We start from the raw sequence: 21,225 nt of genomic DNA on the forward strand, positions 1-21,225 counted from the left end.
TATGAATTTATTTAGGTTCAGAAGTTAGCGAATTTGCACTGTTAACAACTTTGCATGTTAAAGTACTGTTAACAATTATTCGTCCTAGACTCTAACTACTTCTGGAGCGGGATATCCAACCAACTCTTGTTGTAAAGTCTAGAAAACGAATTTAGTATGACCCTGAATTGGAGGAAGAAAACGTGTCCGTACCTGATAAAGCGCTATGAAAATACTCAAAGCTAAAGGAGCAGAATAATAAAAAAGTTTTCTTTCGGAAGTAAAGAGATTGCGACTGCTGTATCTACAAAACTACCTCAGATGAACTAACGTGTTGTTTTCCAGTTTCTTTAGAATTCTAAAAACTAGTGCTTTCTGAAAACTTAAAAACAAGATAGAAAAGAGGTAAAAAATTCCATAAATAGCCGGATGAAAATAGAAGACTAATTTATAAGGACCCCTTATACTCGCAAGATTTTCCAGAATCTTTAAAATTCTAAAAGTTAGGGCTTTACGAAAAATTGAGCTTGGTAGAAGTTTTTAAGAAAATTATAGTCTTTCATCGGCCATAATGTCGATAACTTTTAGTATATAATTATAATTTTCTTAAAAACTTCTACCAAGCTCAATTTTTCGTAAAGCTCTAACTTTTAGAATTTTAAAGATTCTGAAAAATCTTGCGAGTCAGTTTATTTTAACAAAATTTGTAGATATATCTTGCGTACTCGGTGAAGTAAGGGTTTTGTTCATTTATTGCTTCAACTTCACTCTTTATTACCGTAATAAAAACTTTTTTAACTAGCTCGGTTTTTTTTCTCATATACGCACAATACTATTACTATTACTAACAACTTACTGCAGCACCAAGCCGCCTGAGGGCAGGATACCAATGGCCGCTACTCCTCCGTCCCAACCTAGTCTAAGCTTACCTCTTTACACCCTCCCAAGAAGTTCTCATTTCTCTTCAATTTTTCCTTATGACACCCTCCCACCCCATTTGGGGACGACCTGCTTTTGTTTGGCCCTAGATGGTTGGCCAACAAGGTGATCTTTGGCAATCTGTCATCCTTCAACCGCAGAACGTCTACTATGCATCTCAAACTTTCTCTTATTACAGCCCTAGGAAGCAGGATTGAACCACATTTTTCGCACAACTTACTGTTTGAGGTACGGTCAGTTAGTCGGGTATCCAAGACAATCTATAGATAATTTCTCTGGAAAACCAAATCCTGCTCCGTCTTTCGGAGTGCCCACGCTTTACAACCATACTTGACCATCGTCATCACTATAGATTCCAATATTCTAATCTTGGTTCGCAGATTTATCTTCCTATTCTTCAAAACTCTTTTCAACCATGAAAAAAAAACACCCTGGACCTTGGCTATTCTACTTTTCGCATCTTCATTGCATCCACCACAAAAGCACCCGTTTAGTCATCCATTTTCAAACTCCCCCTATTTATGCTCAAGGTTTTGAGTTTTCAGGGGTGTCTAATTTCATATTGACGATAACAGGCTACAGTAAAAACAGAACTTGTCTCCTCGCTTTTCGAGATGGAGGAGGGGCTCAACACCCCCAGTTGAGGGTTAAAATTTAAGACAAATCGGTCTGTAATCTTAAAATTTACATTCCCGAAATTTTAATCCTCTTTGAGCAAAGATTGATATTTTGTGCCACAAAATGGCTGAAAACATTATTTTGATGTGACGTGATTCTTTTTAGTATTTAAAAAGATCATATGCTGATTATTTATCTACGGCCTAAGTAATCACTGCAGCATTCATTCTATTATCAGCTGAAAATTTGTGAATAAATATGGCACTCAATGCGGTCTTCATGTAATGCTGTAGAGCTTGATCTGCCTACTTTAAAGCCGTTTCTGAAGCTTGGAAGGCTCTAAACCTTCTGTCGAGGGCTTTAGATCATGACAAATCAATTGCACTTCATAGAACTCGCCTTTCTTAGTATTTAGACCGTTTTCGGGCAAAAATTAGTGTTATGTGGCGCAAAATGATACAAAAAGTCGCTTTGCTGTGGCATGACTTCTTTGGTTACTTAAAAAGGCACAAGATACTACAATTTCATTTCATTTGGGCAATTTCCCAAAAAAAGAAACAAAATAAGGAGAAAAAATAGACAATTCTATGATACCCATGCAAAAGAATGACTTTCCTGATTGTTTAATGCAAGGCACTGTGATTTTCTTGTATAGAGTTTTTGACATCACTATTTTATTCGGAAACTATTGGGGGAGGGGGAGGGGGGTCAGGTTCCTTTTCTAAATCCCAAGAAATTTGATGTTACCGCTCCTGAATCTCCTCGAGTGGCATTTTTTCTAACTAGCCATTTTTTTTCTTTTTTTTTTTTTTTTTTTTAGTGTTTTTAAACTCTTGGTTATAATGGGATGGTTTTCGATCTTTACAAGGTTGAATCTATTGCTACAGCTATGATCATCTTACGGGGTGTTAATAAAAGAAAGAAAAAAAAAGGTAGAGCTTGTGCATCTTTTTTTTCTTCAAAAGACTGAACCTGTATACAAAAGATTTTTCTCGGTATATACAAAAACCTTTTTGGCCTATTTGATTTGCCAAACTGATTCTTTCTTTTTTTATCTGGTCCTTGGTTTTTCAAGATATTTTTAAGATTTTTTACAAAGCTTGCAAAATTGAACTGAATCTAGTAAATCTTTCGCCGAAATCTAATGAATAAAAATTCATCGGGGTGGCAACCCTGATCAGAGTTTTTGTGTCTCTTTGGCGCATAGCATTTTCCGGTAAAATTAATATAAAAAAAAAGATTTCTTAGTTGACTGGTGGACCTAATTAAATCCAAAACGTAATTAATTGCTATATTTGATACCAGGAAATTCCTCGAGAAATCCAAGTTGAAGCACAGGCCTATGAGAACACTAATGTTGTTGGGAGTAATTGGAGGGAGGTCTCCAGGGTGACTTCTGGGCTCGCCTATTCATCTACTGTTCGGACTAATTTTCTGTGTATATCCCGACACCATTCCAGAGGTAAATTCTGTAAATAAGCTAAATCATTTCCTTTATGGTAATGGAGGAACGTAGGAAGTGGGTAGTAACAGAAATTCTTTAAAACGTGTTTTTAAATCATCACGTTCCGTATATACGTCATATTATATATATATATATATATATATATATATATATATATATATATATATATATATATATATATATATATATATATATATATATATATATATATATATATATATATATATATATGTATATATATATATATATATATATATATATATATATATATATATATATATATATATATATATATATATATATATACATATTTGTTCATATATATGTGCATCATAGAATGAAAATTGTATTCAATCAATTACTCTTAAGAAAACAAGGCCGTATCCATGGGAGGGGGGGGGGTTACCGGGTCTAACCCTCCCCCTCCTGAATTTCGCTCTACTCGTAAAGCGTGACAAAAATACTTATTTACAAATTTCTTATGTATTTTAAGTCGGTAGTAACAGAAATTCTTTAAAACGTGTTTTTAAATCATCACGTTCCGTATATACGCCATATTATATATATATATATATATATATATATATATATATATATTTATATATATATATATATATATTTTTTTTTTTATATATATATATATATATATATATATATATATATATATATATATATATATATATATATATATATATATATATATATATATATATATATATATATATATATATATATATATATATATATATATATATATATATATATATATATATATATATATATATATATATATATATATATATATATATATATATATACCGGGTTTAACCCTCCCCCTCCCGAATTTTGCTCGACTCGTAAAAACGTGACAAAAATACTTATACACAAATTTCTTATGTGTTTTTAAAGTTTTCTACCCCCTCCCCCCCCCCGATCGAAATTTACAGATTTCGATCCTCTGTCAACAGAACACGGAATTCATATTTTTCCGAGAAGGAGTCATGGTTGCGTTTCTTACTAGCTGTCAGGGGTGGTTAAGGATATTTTGTTCTATTCCCTCTTTTAATGCTTATTATTTCCCTTGAAGAATAATTACAATCATCAGTGATTGAAAGATTAAAAAAGTAGCATTATTAGTTTCAAAATATTTATTTTTGCCGAAATATAGTGGTCTTGTCAAGGATGTGCGCAGGAGAAAAGACTGGATCACAACCTCCCCTTCCCAAAAAAAAAGAAAAAAATCCTAAATTATCTGTACTGGGCAGTTCTAACTAAAATTATCAAATAAGCTTTGCTTTCTTATTATTGGCCCTTCTTAAAAAAACAAATCTTGCATACGTGCATAATAGAAGATATCCTAAAGAACCGACAGGCATAGAAAACGGGATGGCGAGTTATTCGCACAAAACTTATTGTGTCCTGGTGCCTTTTTTAGTAATAAAAGACACATCAAAATATATTTTTGGCAATTTTGGCTGGCACATGGCTAATGCACGGCCAGGCCACGATTATGAGACAACCAAAGATATAACGCTATATAAATGGTTTGGTTCTGTTATATTGTTAGTGTATTATGTGAAATTTTCCAGGTTTCAGGGACGTACAGGAACGGGGTGGCATATTTTGTCCCTAAACGTGTATATAATCTAAATAAATGAAGGATTTTTAGATAAAGGACGTATTGAAAACTTTATTTTCAAGTCTATGAGCTTCCTGATTTTCTTATAAATGTCTCAGCGTTCAAACGAGCTTGAATTGACAAGAACATATTCAAATAATGAAAAGAACAATTGTACATCAAAGTAAAGAGGGACGATAAGACATAAAATGAACAGAGGCTGTTCTATTCACGAAGGAGGCTGCCATCCTCCTCATTCCTCTGTCTTTTATGATAAGGTTTAACTTGCAGTTTACAAGGAAATCGTTTGAATATAGTAAAGAAAGTCAGTTGTTAATTACTAATATTTTATCATCTCTCGAGTCGCCTCTTATCTCTCACAAACTAAAAGAAACTTATCTGAGAATGTGCATTTTACATATTTTAACTGCCCTCCCTGAAACTTTTTGTTTTACTCTTATTCTATTTTCTTTGAACATTTTGCAGGTGGATTCAAATAAAAATTGATTCAAAAATTCAGGTAAAATTGACCTTATTTCAGTTCAAAAGGTAATTCACAATAGCCCTCGTTTTTCTCATCTCTTCTTTGATTCATTCAATGCAAATCACAATATTATAGTGCAAATCACTGTCAGGAGGATCTCCGGGCTTCTGGGTTCTTTGCCCACTCTGTGACGAAGCACAGAATGTTTAAAAATTCGTCTTCTGTTTACCTGTCATTGCTTTGATGATATAACAAAAAGTGTTTGGAGTACTTTTTGTTGGTTTTTTTGTTGTACTTCCGAAGTACGAATGCTCACATTACATCATAAAGAAATATATACCATGATAGGCGTTGAAAAATAATTCCCAATGTTAAACTAACACACTTCTCAATTTTTTAGGCCTTTTAACATGATTTAGGGGTAGGAATCATCCTTAAAGTTATTGTATGCATGAAAATTCATTGGAGTTAGACTTAGGACTCGGACCAGATTCAGAGACTATTTTATGACAAAAATGGTGATGGGTTCATCTAATTCTGAAACCTCTGTATGCAGATATTTTGCGGTGTCGTATACAGAATTCGAAAGCTCTGACGCCAAACAAAAAAGTGAAAATAAGAGAAGAAGAAAAAAAGAATAAACTTTTATGAAGATGTTAGATATGTGTTTGTGTGCTTTATTCAGTTTAAAGTCTTGTGAACAGAAATTTTCAGTTTTAATACTGCCTCCTCAGCCCTCTGTTCTTTGTGCTAAAGTTTAACTTACACCACTCCGAAAGCTGAAGAAGGTTTTTTATAAAGATATTAAAAGACATTATCATGAGAAAATTTGGGTAATTTAGAGGAAGGGGGGAAGACGCACTAAAAAAGGACAACAATACTAAACCTTTCCCATCAGGTTTTTTTTACCATGGAAAATCGTGTTGAATCGGTCGTCGTAGAAAACAAGAGAGGGCTCATGCGACAAAAATTTTCATTTTTAGCGTTGCCTCCTCAGCCCTCTGTTCTTTGTGCCAAAGTTTCACCACAAAGAAAACTGAAGAACCTTTTTTCCCTTAAATTAGCAGTTTAAGAAGTAATAAGTTTATACAGTATGAAAACGTTCCTTTTCTTTATCACAAACTTAGTGGGTAGAAACTGAGGAACTTCCTAAAAGGCACAACAAAAGCGGCTCGGAAGCACATTAAGTACTCCCACGAAAAAGTTTTCTATAGAGCGTCCAGGTTCATAAAAAGTTTCGGGATTGTTAAAGTATTTCAATATGAGATTCTTTCTTATTTTGAGATACCCTCCACTTTGCAGGTGTCTCGTATTACAAATATTTTACTAATTTAAAATATATTTCGACTTTAAAACAGCGGGGCCTATTCAACCTTTTGAGGCCCCTGATAGCCTAAAAAAATTCTTCTTGATTAAAAATTAAGTCCCTAAGAATAAAACTGTTTCACGGTGAGACCACTGCAATTTTTAACTGCAGGCCAGTTTTTCTTCTTTTTTTTCAGAAGCAGCCAATTCAACTATATTATTGATTTGCATTCAAAAATTTGTGCCCAAATATTGCACTGCTGTAGTAAGTGCCATAATCTAAAAAAAAACGAGAATTTACGATGTTACAACTATCATGGGCACAGTTATACCCTATACTGTTCCTCGCAAGAGACTTAGGGTTCTGCTCTGAAATGTTAAAAAAAAACAGTGTATTTTAGTATCGTGCTTTATCCTCTTCCCGTGGAGAAATTTATTATCCTTGCCTTTATATTCGTAAATAGAGAACTGGGAGCCGAGACACGCTGAAGGTTCTGTTTCCTTTGTAAACCTCATTTTAAGTTCTTTCTATATGCCCTTTTATATTGGCAGATGTGATGGTTTACGTAAATTCCAAAGATAGACGATAAACGTTGGTACATGGTCTTTATTAAATAACGTGAGAATGCACATAGAGAAAATAAGGTAGCACAAGAACAACTAGCTACGACGGAGGCGAAAGATGGACTCCCTTTAGAAATGAGCCAAGAATGTAACTTTCCTTGAACGGAAGTTCCAGCCCTGGGAACGACCCCTTTCCCATGACTAGCTTTTAGTCCCAAGAGCTCCCCCTGGACCGCTATCGTTGACGCATAAATGCCCAACTAACTAAGAAAGGAGATACCCGGAAATGCTTCTCGAATTGATGTTAAATACTTTACAGATTCTCCCCCCTGTTTTAAGTTAAATTTCCCAAATTTGGCTTATCCCCTTCTCATTAAACCCCCAAACTTTAATTGTATTCAAAACATTCCCTTCCCAACTCATTCACTTCTCGCCTACTAACATTCTACAGCATGAACTAGTAAACAATTACATAATACAAACACTACACAATACTTGCATAAGTAAAAACTTACATAGTATAAACGAACCACACTAACAACAGTAGTCGGAAACTGGATATTTTAACACTTCATTTTTCTTTGTATACTTTAAAATAGACTTGTTCCCCATACCCCTGAATTTGATGAGGACAAGGAAAGTTGGGAGTATGTATAAACTTTGAATTAGGGCAAAAGGAATGACTGGGAAAGGCTAATTAATCCTGAAAATAGCAGCGACAAATAAATGAAATTGCAGAAACTTTAAAAATCATACCATGCTGCAATGACGTTGAGATATTATTTCCAATAAAATCTTTCGTGCTTTATTGCTATGAAGCACCTCGCATTTGACCTATTTGGTTTTTCTCTACTAACGTATGGTTCAATAAATGGCAGTACTATTGTTGGTATCTCTACATAACTATTAGCGCTACGCATTAAAGCCATCCCGTGAGGCATCAACCTCATCTCGCGAGATATTACAACCAGCTCCCTCTACCTGGGTAGCCAAACCGCCCTGCGAGGAATCAGTAACATCTCGCAGTGCAACAAAAAAACCATCCCGTGAGGCATCAGTACCATCCCCCGTGAAAACGCAACCAGCTCCCTTGTCCTGGGTAGCCACACCCCCCTGCGAGTATTCAGGAAAGACTCGCAGTGCAACAAAAAAAAACATCCCGTGAGGCCGCATTCCCGACCAACGCGCCATTAAAACCAGCGCCCTTTTCCTGGGTAGCCAAACCCCCCTGCGAGGACTCAGTACCATCTCGCAGTGCAACAAAAAACCCATCCCGTGAGGCATCAGTACCATCCCACGGGACTTCAAAACCAGCTCCCTTTTCCTGGGTAGCCAAACCGCCCTGCGAGGAATCAGTACCATCTCGCAGTGCCTTCTCATTATCATTGAGTCCAAATTTCACCCTCGTCAGCGCAGAAAGAAATTCATCGGAAAAAGAAGACGTGTCTCCTTTCCCCACTATCTGTTCTATCTGTTCATATTGTATTGCAACCTTATACGCATCACCTAAACAAAAAAAAATTCTACACTATTCTCTAACAAATACCGTTTGTAGGACGGTCTGATCCACTCCTTGAATAAATTTAGAGCAAATCTTCCAAGAACTAAACCATCATCCCTGGCTTCTAAGGACACCCTAAATGACCTTCCTAATCTTTGCATCCTTCTATAGAATAGATATACCCTTTTCCTTAAATTGAGCCACGCCTACAAACTCTGTAACCATGTTGCCTATTATTTTGCCTGGGGTATATACTACAAGTAATCCACCTTTTAAACTTGACAAATTTATAATCGTGGGATCCAGATTCCCAAAAAAGGAGCGAAACAAACCATGGGCCAAAAATGACGCAAAGCTTTTGAATCAGACCAATTTAACAACAACTGAAATTTTTGTAACTTTGCAACAAACTCAATTATTGTAACTTTGTAACAAATTTTGTAACAAACTTAATTATTTTTCCACTTTCTGACTTTGTGAGTGACGTTATTACTAAAAAAAAGGGTCAATTAGCGATCCTATTACTTGGGACTGTTGAGGCTGTTCTATTGGAGGATGAATTGGGGTGGTGCTCAGGGGAGTTGGAGGGTTTGTTGGGACCCATGTCTTGATCTTTTGAAGGTAATCATAAAGTTCATCTTGATCGAAATCAGGATCATTTGAGTCAAATAAAAGAGGTGAAAATATGCCATCTCCCCTCCACTGTTTTACAAAATCAAAAGCAACCTTTTTGTTATATCCAGTTTCCGCCGGATCGAGAATAGGAATAAAAACTGACATATTGAGATTAAAATCTGAAAAGCAGTTATTCTAAAAATTTAAATATTTGTTTTAAACACCATTCTTTAATTACGGACGCTAAATTTTGGGCAATAACTTCACTTCTAACAACAACGGTCTAATAAAATTTACTGGGTTGTTTAATCGTGGTAAATCACTTACGAAAGATAGTCCTTTCCAGATCCAATTGTAGTTGGTTTCAATTAAATCACTAGCGTCAAATGTAGTCACAATTGAGAATTAATTTTCGATTATTGAATTCAAAATGTAAAATTTTGGTTGGAAACTGTCAAATGTAGATCACACGTCGACTGTATAAAATCAGGTAAAATAAACCACCAACCGTAGAATGGCTAAGTGAAGGTAGAAATCAACCGGAGACTCTCAGTTGTAGAAATTTGAATAAGTAGGTAGAAGCTATCGCGAGGGACTCCATATTAGGCATTGTGTAACAGCCTATTTCAAAATGTTCATTTAAAAGAAAGTGTTTCTCAAGAAGGCGCTTTGAAATGAAGAAAGTTCAATAGCTCGTAACGTTTCGATGTCTTATTAATCAGTCTTTTGCAGTATTTGCAGCTCAATATCACAGTCTGGTAGCGGGCGAAATACTCTTCAATATGTTGCCAGTATTTAGCATAAGATGTCGTAAATACTTATAACGGTCACTCAAATGTCACTTGGAGGTTTTCCACTAGTGATATATGCTCCACTAGCTTTAACCGCTTGCCACCACTCTGTAAACCTCTTTTTAACTCCTTTGCATATACCCTTTTGTATTGGCAGATGTAATGGTTTACGTAAATTCCGAAGATAGACGATAAACGTAGGTACATGGTCTTTATTAAATAACGTGAGAATGCACATAGAGAAAATAAGGTAGCACAAGAACAACTAGCTACGACGGAGGCGAAAGATGGACTCCCTTTAGAAATGAGCGAAGAATGTAACTTTCCTGGAACGGAAGTTCCAGTCCTGGGAACGACCCCTTTCCCACGACTAGCTTTTAGTCCCAAGAGCTCCCCCCTGGACCGCTATCGTTGACGCATAAATGCCCAACTAACTAAGAAAGGAGATACCCGGAAATGCTTCTCGAATTGATGTTAAATACTTTACACCTTATTGCACAACCTAGGGTGGTTTTCACTTTTGATCAAAGGCTCAACCCGCGTAAAACCCTCAATGGATCCATTCGGCAGCCACCTCCTATTGACCCTCTGTTTAGGTAGGCTACAGTTTAATTTTATGCAGTTTCTGCTTGTATTTATACCAATCTGCCGATGACCAAGCGAGAGCCAATTTCTCCCTCATCCCCTTGCTCTGGATGTGGCTTAATTTCTATGCAGCTTTTACTTCCATTAAAATTTGGAACGATTTTTACTATGTTTATACTAATCTGTCAAGAAGAAAAGCCCTGTCATCAACATCCTAGCCAGCCTCCTCGCCCTTCCGAAATTTGTACATGTAAACTTTTTCAGATACAACTACTGTTCTCAGAAGCAGCATTATTACCTTACTCTCATAAATCCTGATGAAATTAAGAATGTCTAGAAACGTCCATCACAATTTCTTTTGGGGATCCCAAACACACCCTTTGTTTCCAGTCTGACAGGTGATGACAAAACACGTTTAATAATTTCACAAGCTACCGGACCAGAAATTGGAGAAGGATATCTAGAACAAACCACATAAGGTGGGCAAGGACTGTTTATAACCCATATGTTAGCCATAGATGCCACACACCAACGTTGTTTACCAAGAAGAAATATTTTCAGACACATCTTAGAAGAGCTACAAATTTATGGCATCAAAATGTAAAACTTAATGCGGTGCAATCCCTTTATATGGGCCTCTCTAAAGAAGTCCAACAAGAGATGCTACAGTCAAACGGGAGAGACGCAATGAAGAACCCGTTTTTACGAGATGATTCAATACACGGCTGTTGAGAAATACATTGTATAGCGTGGTTTTAAGATATTTAAAGTGTTGTTTTTTGGGTTTTTTTGGGGGGAAAGGTACCTAGGTTAGGTTAAGTTACGTATTTAATATATGCTATGCTTTGCCCCCCACTCCCCCTAATGTGCAAATATATAGCCCAAATTTGTTTCTAAGCTATTATATAGTCATACTATTTTATTTTATTTCATTAGCATTAACCAAACTTGACTTTTTAGAAAGGCCCATATAAATGGATTGTACCCTTAATGCTAACAATCAAATTCAGAGCTGTCGACGGTTAGGGGGATGGCGGAATCATGACCCCAATTTCAAAGAGCCTTGAGAAATAAAAACCACGAGTCAATGACAGTAAAGTAGATATGGTTTTCTGTCATTTTATGTTCGTTAAGAAGCCTTCTTTTTTTTTCTAAAAAGTAAGTTCGACTGTCCTTGCCATTCAGAATTTTTAAAATAAGAATTTTGAAACTAGTGTGGATGATTTGGCAAACTGATTGACGGGTTTTTTCATTTCTATTGACACTAATATGATTCAATTAATTATAGATATGATTTTGACACATTTTTTTCTCTACTTTTAATGTTGCTAGGCGTTTCCCCTACCCCCGGAAAATTCTACCGCTGAAAATTATCCCAGGATAATTCCCCCCATATTCCCAGGATAATTCCGGATGTTAATTAGAAAGGAAATTGAAAGTTCTACTCAGTTTTTTAAGTAACAACAAAAGATTGTGCCATAGTAGAATATTTCCTGCCATTTGTGGCGTAAAACGACGATTAAAGCCATCGAGTGAAAATTCTGAGATAGGCAATTGGTCCAAAATTATCAAAAAACTTTCCGTTGGTCTAAGTTATTATTATAAAGTAAAGAGGAACATTAAACCCCAAAATGAGCAAAATTTATTTTGTAGAGAAGGAGGACTGCCCTTTACTCATCTCCAACCTCCCCCTCGTGGTTTGTAGAAACTTCGAAGGGTGATCATTCGATCAGAAGTTGAGAGTTCTGCACCTATCTTGTACTTTCTTTGTGGCTGCTTAGTTTTGCGTATGGGGGAATTATCCGGGAGAGGATATTTTCAGGGGGTGCCAGCCCTTACTTTTAATATCGGTAATAATCTATGAATTATGTTCTCTAAGGGTATTCAAGTAGGATATGAATTTTTGTGTAAAAATTTCTTTAATAGAACAGGAACAAAGGATGCAGGGCATATAGCTCTGAAACAGTAAAGTAAAATATCACTTCCCCATGAATCTGCACTAAAACAATTTGGAACCTCTTCCAACTCCCTCCCCCCCCCCCCCTGATTGTCAAACTTTACTGATCCCTCTGAAACATGTCGTTTTGACTTCAGGGAAATCAAATAAAGTTCCAACGCGAAATATTAATTGAAACATTTAAAACGTAGATTCTTGTAAGTATATCCATAATATAAAATGTATATTGTGAAATATCGGGTGATAATAATTTGCTTTGTGTATATTTTAAGGAATTCTAGATGGCAGAAGAGTTCTTCCTGATATAAGTAGATTGACTGATTTGTTGGTTAGCATTAATTCTGTGGCAGACAACTGGGCAGTAGCAAAAGGAATTGTAAAAAAGGCTATATGTCGAGTTCTAAAAGCTTTTAATTTTGTTCTTTGGAAACATCTTTGTGTGTACACTGTGGTGTCATGTACTTAATTAGTTTTTTTATTTATTTTAAGTTTTGGAAACGGAAAGTAAGTGCAAAATATAGCTCTAAAGATAGTGCAAAAATAACTTTACGAAAAAATATTTCTATAGAGGAATTCATCTTTCAGAAAGCTGACATAAAGCGTAGTAAACCACGGATTAACCATAGATTCGACCTCTGTCGTAATTATGTTTCATTTACGGCGTAATTATATTTTCTATCCACTCAGTAGACCAATCCAATGAATCTTTGAGCAATTGAATCAGTGGGTAAGCAAAGGTTTGTTCTTGATGGAGTTCATGTATGAGTATGTATGAGTTGAATGTATCTTCGTTTTCTTATTCAAGTTGATGACTTCAAAATGCATGCCCATTATTGTTTGTTTTGTTTACTTTTTTTTTACTGCCTGCATTAAGTTCTATACACGGCAAGTTCAGATACAATCTCAGCCTGTAGAAACTATCACGTTTTATATTTCCTTTTCCAAGTAAGAAAAGAGTGTAGCTGACCATTTTTTAGTTTTGATTTTTACATTCATGGGGGAATTTCAGTGTCACAAGGGTTACTTCCAACCTCGTACGACATAATGTGCAATAGATAACAAGAAGCTCTTATCCATTCACGTGCTACCTGAAACACTTTGTATCGTTAAGAATAACCCACATTCATCATGCGTGCTTTATTGTATATATCAGGTTTTTCGAGGCTATTGGATGTTAACATCAGTATTTTTATTCCAGACTCCAAGGATAAGTAAACTTTCTTAGGGATATGTGATCCTGTCACCCAGAAAAACACTCCATGAAAACTATCCATAAATGAAAACACATAAAATTAACAAAATATGTGTGGGGGAGGCTGTTGTAAACCATCCAGGAAAATCTGAATTGATTTCTGCAGTGCAATATTACCTTTTTTCTATAAAAACATCATTTCATTCTTTTCCGTGACCGTTTTAAAGGCTGGGAGACCGTTCTACCGACGTGTCATCAGACGATATAGAAGTTTATCTATTTGCCGCCTCCTGATCTCTTAAACAAACTAATAATTCTAGCGACATGAAGGAACTGAAATTGGAGACCAAAGTTGAGACTGTTCAGAAGGGTCCTTTTCATTCCATGTGTGGTTTAACATGTAAATAAATAGTTCGAATGTTTCTTCAGGTTTCACCGCATTCTTGGTTCAGAACATGAACATACAACGGAAATGGATAGGACAGGTAGTAAAATTTATGGCACTTGTCGACGGCAAAGCAGGTGACCAGATTGACCGGAAGAGAATGGGAGTTTGTGTGAAATTTTTCTATTCCAACAGCTTTGGTTTATTGTTATAACTGTCTGAATGCATACCTACCTTTTCATCTGATTAATAAAAAAAACTTTCCGAAAAATAAGTTTTTCAAATAAAAGTAAAGGCCATTTTAAACTTAAGCTAAGAATATACAAATACCTTTTGAAATTCAGACACAAAACGACCAGAAATTACTATTAATGAATAATGAAACCCAAAATGAACAGAAATTAAATAAAAAATCAGAGCAAAAACATACAACAAGTAATAATATAAATGAATAAATAGATCTTAAAGCGAGTAATGCTTAGATTCAATATGAAAATCAAGCTTAAAACGAAAAAAAAATACTTTCCTATTGAAATATAAATGAAACTTAAAACGAACAGAAATTAAATAAACGATCAATGCAAACAAACATAAAATAGACATTAATTTAAATTAATAAACAAATTTTAAAACGAGTGAAACTGAAGTTGAATATGCAAATCAAGCTTGAAACGAACAAAAATCACTACAAACAAGAGTTAGGGTATGACCTCGTTCTCTCATTGTAAAAGTCTAAAACCCACTGCGTCATTGACGCTGTACTGAAAACCAATTTTATTACAAATATTTTCTTTTGTACTTAATATTGAAAATAAACATTAAAATTATTGTAAAATTTGGAAGTGATGAGTCCTCAGCAATTAATATCATTATACATCAAACATTCAGTTTAATTTATTAGCTCTTTTTAAAGTTGTTAAAGACAAATATAGTTTTACTACAAACATTTGTTGGGATACTGCCTCCTTTTCTAACTGTAAATAAAAACCAAAAGCCTATTGCGTCGTTGGCGCTTAACTCAAAACGAATTATAATACAAATATTTTCTTTTCCAGTTCTTAGAGCATTGAAAATAAATATACAATTGCAGTGAAAAAAATTTTTGAACTGATGGATATTTCAACAATTAATATCATTATGTCTCAATTATTCAATTTGATGTTGTTTATACTTTCCAATACTGTACAAGACGCATATAGTATTCAGTAAAGCGCCAATGACGCAGTAGGCTTTAGAGTTATACAGTGAGAGAAGGAGGTCATACCCAAACTCTTGTTTATAGTGATTTTTGTTCGTTTCAAGCTTGATTTGTATATTCAATTTAAGTTTCACTCTTTTTAAGATTTGTCCGTTAATTTACATCAACTTCTATTGTATGCTTGTTAGTTCGAATCGATCTTTTATTCCTCTTATGTTCGTTTTAAGGTTAGTGTGTACCTCAATAGAAATGATTTTTATTCGCTTTTATCTTGATGTTAATATTCAATCTAAACTTTACTCGCTTTAAGACACATTTATTCATTTATGGTATTACTTGTTTGGTTGTTGTATGTTTTTACTATGATTGTTTATTTAATTTCTGTTCGTTTTGGGTTTCATTTATTCTTTAATAGTAATTTCTGGTCGTTTTGAGTTTGAATTTTAAAAGGTATTTGTATCTGCTAAACTTAAGTTTTAAAGGGCCTTTACTTTTCTTTGAAAAACTTATTTTTCGGAAAGTTTTTTTTAATTAGTTTTTTTTTTCGTTTTTGATTGCAAAAAAATTCAAGCTCTTAAAAATTTCTTATTTCAAAATCAAAATTTTTGAAAAAAATCAAATCTTCATTAAAGTATCAAAACTGTTATCAAAGTAACAATATCAAAGTGAAAAAAATGGGTTTGTGTCGTCCTCGGAGTTTTTATCATCTGATGTTTGAACTATTTTTAACAAAATTGCTAACTCAAAATTTTTATCGGATGGGTTTGGGGAAAAAGGGCGTGTGGGGACTAATTAAGCTTCGGTCTAATTTGACTCTTTAAAAGTGAACTAGAACTTTCTATTTTCAATCAAATGAGCCCTCTCTGAAGTTTATACGAGTATCCCTTCTATAAGAACCATATATATCCCCAGAGTATAATTTACATAGCCTGTTCCTGGACCCTAGGGGTTGTGTTGACCCTGGAGTTTTAATATCTGATGGTTGAACTTTTTTTTTAACAGAATGGTCATCTAAAATTTTTATCGGATGGGTTTATCCATCCGATAAACCCAAAAGCGAGGAGGGCGGAAGGGACTAGTTGCCGTCTGATCTTTTTTTACTCTGAGAAAATGAACTACAATTTTTAATTTCCATTCAAATGAACCCTCTCTGAAGTTTATACGAGCCTCCCTTTCATAAGAACCACGTGCACCCCCAGGACATAGCTTACAATGCCTGCACTCCCCCCCGGGCCCTGGGGGGATGTGTCGACACCGATGTTTTTGTTATCTGACCTTTGAACTATTGTGAAAAAATGGATCTCTCAAAGTTCTTATCGGATGGTTTTGAGGAAAATAGGGCGTGGAGAGGGGGGCTAGTTGCCCTTCGATTTCTTTTGACTCTTAAAAAGTGAACGAGAACTTTCAATTTCCAATCATATGAGCCCTTCGAAGTTTATACGAGCATCCCTTTCATAAGAACCACATACGGCCCCAGGACATAGCTTACAATGCCTACCCCCGGGCCCTGGAGCGATGTGTTGACACCGGAGTTTTTGTTATCTGACTTTTGAACTATTTTTGAAAAAATGGCTCTCTCAAAGTTTTTATCAGATTGGTTCGAGGAAAATAGGGCGTGGAGAGGGGGGCTAGCTGCCCTCCGACCAATTTTGACTTTTAAAAAGTCAACAAGAACTTTCAATTTCCAATCATATCAGCCCTCAAATGTTTATATAAGCCTACCTTCCATAAGAACAATCTATGCCACTCAAGCATTAATTAAAATACCGGCAGCAGGACCTGGGGGGGGGTGTCGCCAAAGGCGTTTTTGTTACCTGACCTTTGTAATGTTTTTAACACAAGTGACATACCTGATGGAGTTTTTGTTTTTGGGAGGCCAGTTGCCCTCTGATCACTTTTGAATCTTAAAAAGGGCACTAGAATTCTCGATTTCAAATCGAATGAGCCCCCTTTTTGAAGTTTATGCGAAGACCCCTTCTATATGAAGGGCCTCTGGGGAAAAATAAATGGAGTGTGGGGGGAGGCTAGCTGCCCTCCAATCAGTTTTGACTCTTAAAAAGGGAATTTCAACTTTCAATTTCCAATCAAATCAGCCCTCTAGGAAGTTTATACGAGCATCCCTTCCATAACACCCATATATGCCCCCAGGGCATAACTTACAACGCCTGTCCCTGGGCCCTGAGGGATTGTGTCGACTCTGGAGTTTCACCTATTGTTGAATTTTTTTGAAATAAATGGTAACCGCAAATTTTTATACGATGGGTTTACTAATCTAATAAATCCAAAGGCGTGATGGGCAGGAGGGGCAAGTTGTCCTTTAATCTTTTCTCAATCTGATAAAATGAACAACGACCTTTAATACCTGTTCAAATAAGGCCTCTCTGAGGTTTATACGAGCATCCCTTTCATAAGAACCACATACGGCCCCAGGATATAGCTTACAAAACCTGCCCCCGGGCCCTGGAGGGTTGTGTCGACACCGGGGTGTTTGTTATCTGACCTTTGAACTATTTTGAAAAAATGGCCCTCTCAAAGTTCTTATCGGATGGGTTTGAGGAAAATAGGGCATAGAGTTTTTACGAGCATCCCTTCCATAACAACCATATATGCCCCCAGGGCATAACTTAAAACGCCTACCCCCAGGCCCTGGGGGGGGGGCTGTACCGAAGTTTTTGTTATCTGAACTTTGAACTATTTTTAACAAAATGTCTATCTCAAAATTTTTATCTGATGCATTTAGGGCGTGGAGGAGGGGCTAGTTGCCCTATGATCTCTTTTGATTGTTAAACAGTGAACAAGAACTTTCAATTTCCAATCAAATGAGCCCTCTTTGAAGTTAAACAATCATCCCTTCCATAAGACCCATATTTGCCCGCCCCCGGGGCATAACTTATAACGCCTGCTTCCGGGCCCTAGAGGGTTCCGTCGAAACCGGAATTTTTGTTATATGATCTTTGAACTATTTATGAAAAAATAGCCATCAAAATTTTTATTGGATGCATTTGGGAAAAAGAGGTTGGGGGGAGCTGGCTACCCTCCAATATCTTTTGACGCTTAAAAAGTGAACTAGAACTTCCAATTTCCAATCAAATGAGCCCTCTCTAAAGTTTATATGAGAATTCCTTCCATAAGAACCATATATGCCCCCCGGGCATAACTTATAACCCTTGTCCCTGAAGACTGTGGAGAGAGTGTCCTGCTCAAACATATAATTTCCAGAACTTTCAACTACGGTGAACAAAACGGCTATATCAAAATTTTCATTGGATGTGTTTGGGGAAATGGTGGGCATGGAAGGAGTGTCAGTTGCGTTAGAATCACTTTCGACTATTAAAAAAGGAACTAGCCGTTTAAATTTCCAATCGAATGAGCCCTTTCTGAAGTTTCTATGAGAACGCTGTCTATACAAAACCTTATATGCCCCAAGGGCATAACTAACAACCCTTGCACTGAGGGTTGTGGGGGGGGGGGGTTTGTCATCCAAAAAGACCTGATTTCCAGAACTTAAAACTACGTTGAAAAAATGGATATATAAAAATTTTGATTGGAAATGTTTGGGGGGAAAGGTGGGCGTGAGAGGGGGGTTAGTTTGGCATCCAATCACTTTCGACTATTAAACAGGGCACTAGCTCTTTGAATTTCCAATCGAATGAGCCTTTTTTTAAGTTTATACAACAACGCCTTCTATAGAAACCTTATGTGCCCCTAATACATAACTTACAACTCTTGCCTTTAAGGCTATGGGGGAGTGTCCTCCTCAAAAGCATAATTTCTATTCTGAAATCAACTACGCTGAACAAAATGGCTATCTCAAAATATTGATTGGACGTGTTTCGGGAAATGGTGGGCGTGGAGGGGCTGTTAGTTGGCTTCCAATCACTTTCGACTATTAAAAAGGGCACAAACCACTCCATTTTCCAATTGAATGAGCCCTTTTTGAAGTTTCTACGACAACTTCTTCAATGCGAAGTGCCCTGCTCTAAAGGACAAAATAATAAATAAAACATTATGCCTACATAGTTCTTGTATGGCCCCCTGGCATAACTTAAAACTCTTGCCCTGAGGGTTGTGGGGGATTGTCCTCCTCAAAACATATTTTCTATCTGGAAATCAACTACGCTGAACAAAATGGGTATCTTAAAATTTTGATTGGATGTGTTTGTGGGAATGATGGGCGTGGGGGGGGGGGGTTGTTGCCCTCAAATCACTTTTCATCCTTAAAAAGGGCCCTAGAACTCTCGATTTCTATTCGAATGAGCCCCCTTTGAAGTTTCTTCGAGGACCCCTTCCATATGAAGTGCCTCTGGAAAAAATAATAATCATAGGCAGTAAAGAACACTGCCTAAGTAAAGAACGATGTGGGCACAATGTGTTGTATTTTTTTTTTTTTTCCATACACGGGCACTTCGTATCGAAGGAGTTGTCGTAGAAAGTTCGAAAAGGGCTCATTCGATTGGAAATTGGAGTGGCTAGTGCCCTTTTTAATAGTCGAAAGTGATTGGAGGGCAACTAGCCCCCACCCCCTACGCCCATCATTCCCTCAAACACATCCAATCAAAATTTTGATATAGCCATTTTGTTCAGCGTAGTTGATTTCCAGATAGAAAATATCTTTTTGGGGAGGACACTCCCCCCTAACCTTCGGGGCAAGAGTTGTAAGTTAAGCCCTGGGGGCATATAAGGTTTTTATAGAAGGCGTTGCCGTAGAATCCTTAAAAAAAGTTCATTCGATTGGAAATACAAAGGGCTAGTTCCCTTTTAAACAGTCGAAAGTGATTGGAGGGCAACTAGCCCCCCCACGCCCATTAGTCCTATAAAAACATCCAATCAAAATTTTTAGATAGCCATTTCGTTCAGCGCAGTCGATTCTCTGATGGAAAACATCTTTTTTAGAAGAATATTCCTCCGCAACCCACAGGGCAAGGATGGTAAATTATCCCATAAGAGAATATAAGGTTTTTTATAGAAGGTGTTGTCTTAGAAACTTCAAAAAAGGATCATTCGATTAGAAATTCAAAGGGCTAGTGCATTTTTTAATAGTCGAAAGTGATTAGAGGGCAAATAGCCCCCACTCCCACGCCCACTATTCCCCCAAACACATCCAATCACAATTTTGATAGGGTTATTTTGTTTATAGTAGTTAATTTACACTTAGAAATTTTCTGCTTGAGGCAAAAACTCCCCCAAAGACCACAGGGCCTGGGTTTTAAGTTATGCCCTGGGGGCATATAAGGTTTTTATAGAAGGCGTTGTCTTAGAAACTTCAAAAAAGGTTCATTCAATCGGAAATTCAAAGGGCTAGTGCCCGTTTTAATAGTAGAAAATGATGGGAGGGCAATTAGCCTCCTCTCCCCCAGCGCCCAGCATTCCCCCAAACATATCCAATCAAAATTTTGAGATAGCCATTTTGTCCATCGTAGTTGATTTCCAGATAGAAAATATGTTTTGAGGAGGACACTTCCCTACAACCCTCGGTGCAAGGGTTTTAAGTTATACCCTGGGGGTATATAAGGTTTTTATAGAAGGTGTTGTCCTAGAAACTCCAAGAAAGGCTCATTCAATTTGAAATTCAAAGGGCTAGTACCCTTTTCTAATAGTCGAAAGTGACTGGAGGGCAACAAGCCCCCACCCCACGCCCATCATTCCCCCAAACACATCCAATCAAAATTTTGAGATAGCCATTTTGTTCACCGTAGTTGATTTCCAGATAGAAAATAGGCTTTTGAGGATGACATTTCCCCAAAACCCTCAGGGCAAGGGTTTTGTGTTAAGCCCTTGGGGCATATAAGGTTTTTGTAGAAGGCGTTGTCGTAGAAACTTCAAAAAAGGCTCATTTGATTGGAAATTCAAAGGGCTAGTACCCTTTTTAATAGTTGAAAGTGATTGGAGGGCAACTAGCCCCCCCCCCCTTGCCCATCTTCCCCCAAACACATCCCATAAAAATTTGCAGATAGCCATTTTGTTCAGCGTAGTTGATTTCCAGATAGAAAATTTGTTTTTGAGGAGGAAACTCCCCCACAACCCTCAGG

The 21,225-nt window shown here is 36.4% G+C and overlaps 1 protein-coding gene across 3 annotated transcripts in view; it reads left to right on the top strand.

The window, feature by feature from the left end:
- sick (sickie) overlaps positions 1 to 21,225 on the top strand; it is a 374,025-nt gene that overhangs the window by 119,327 nt on the left and 233,473 nt on the right. The window lies entirely within an intron of this gene.

This window comes from Artemia sp. Qi Xiang Cuo, chromosome 21 (genome assembly GCF_049724085.1).
Source record: "Artemia sp. Qi Xiang Cuo chromosome 21, ASM4972408v1, whole genome shotgun sequence".
Lineage (NCBI taxonomy): Eukaryota > Metazoa > Arthropoda > Branchiopoda > Anostraca > Artemiidae > Artemia > Artemia sp. Qi Xiang Cuo.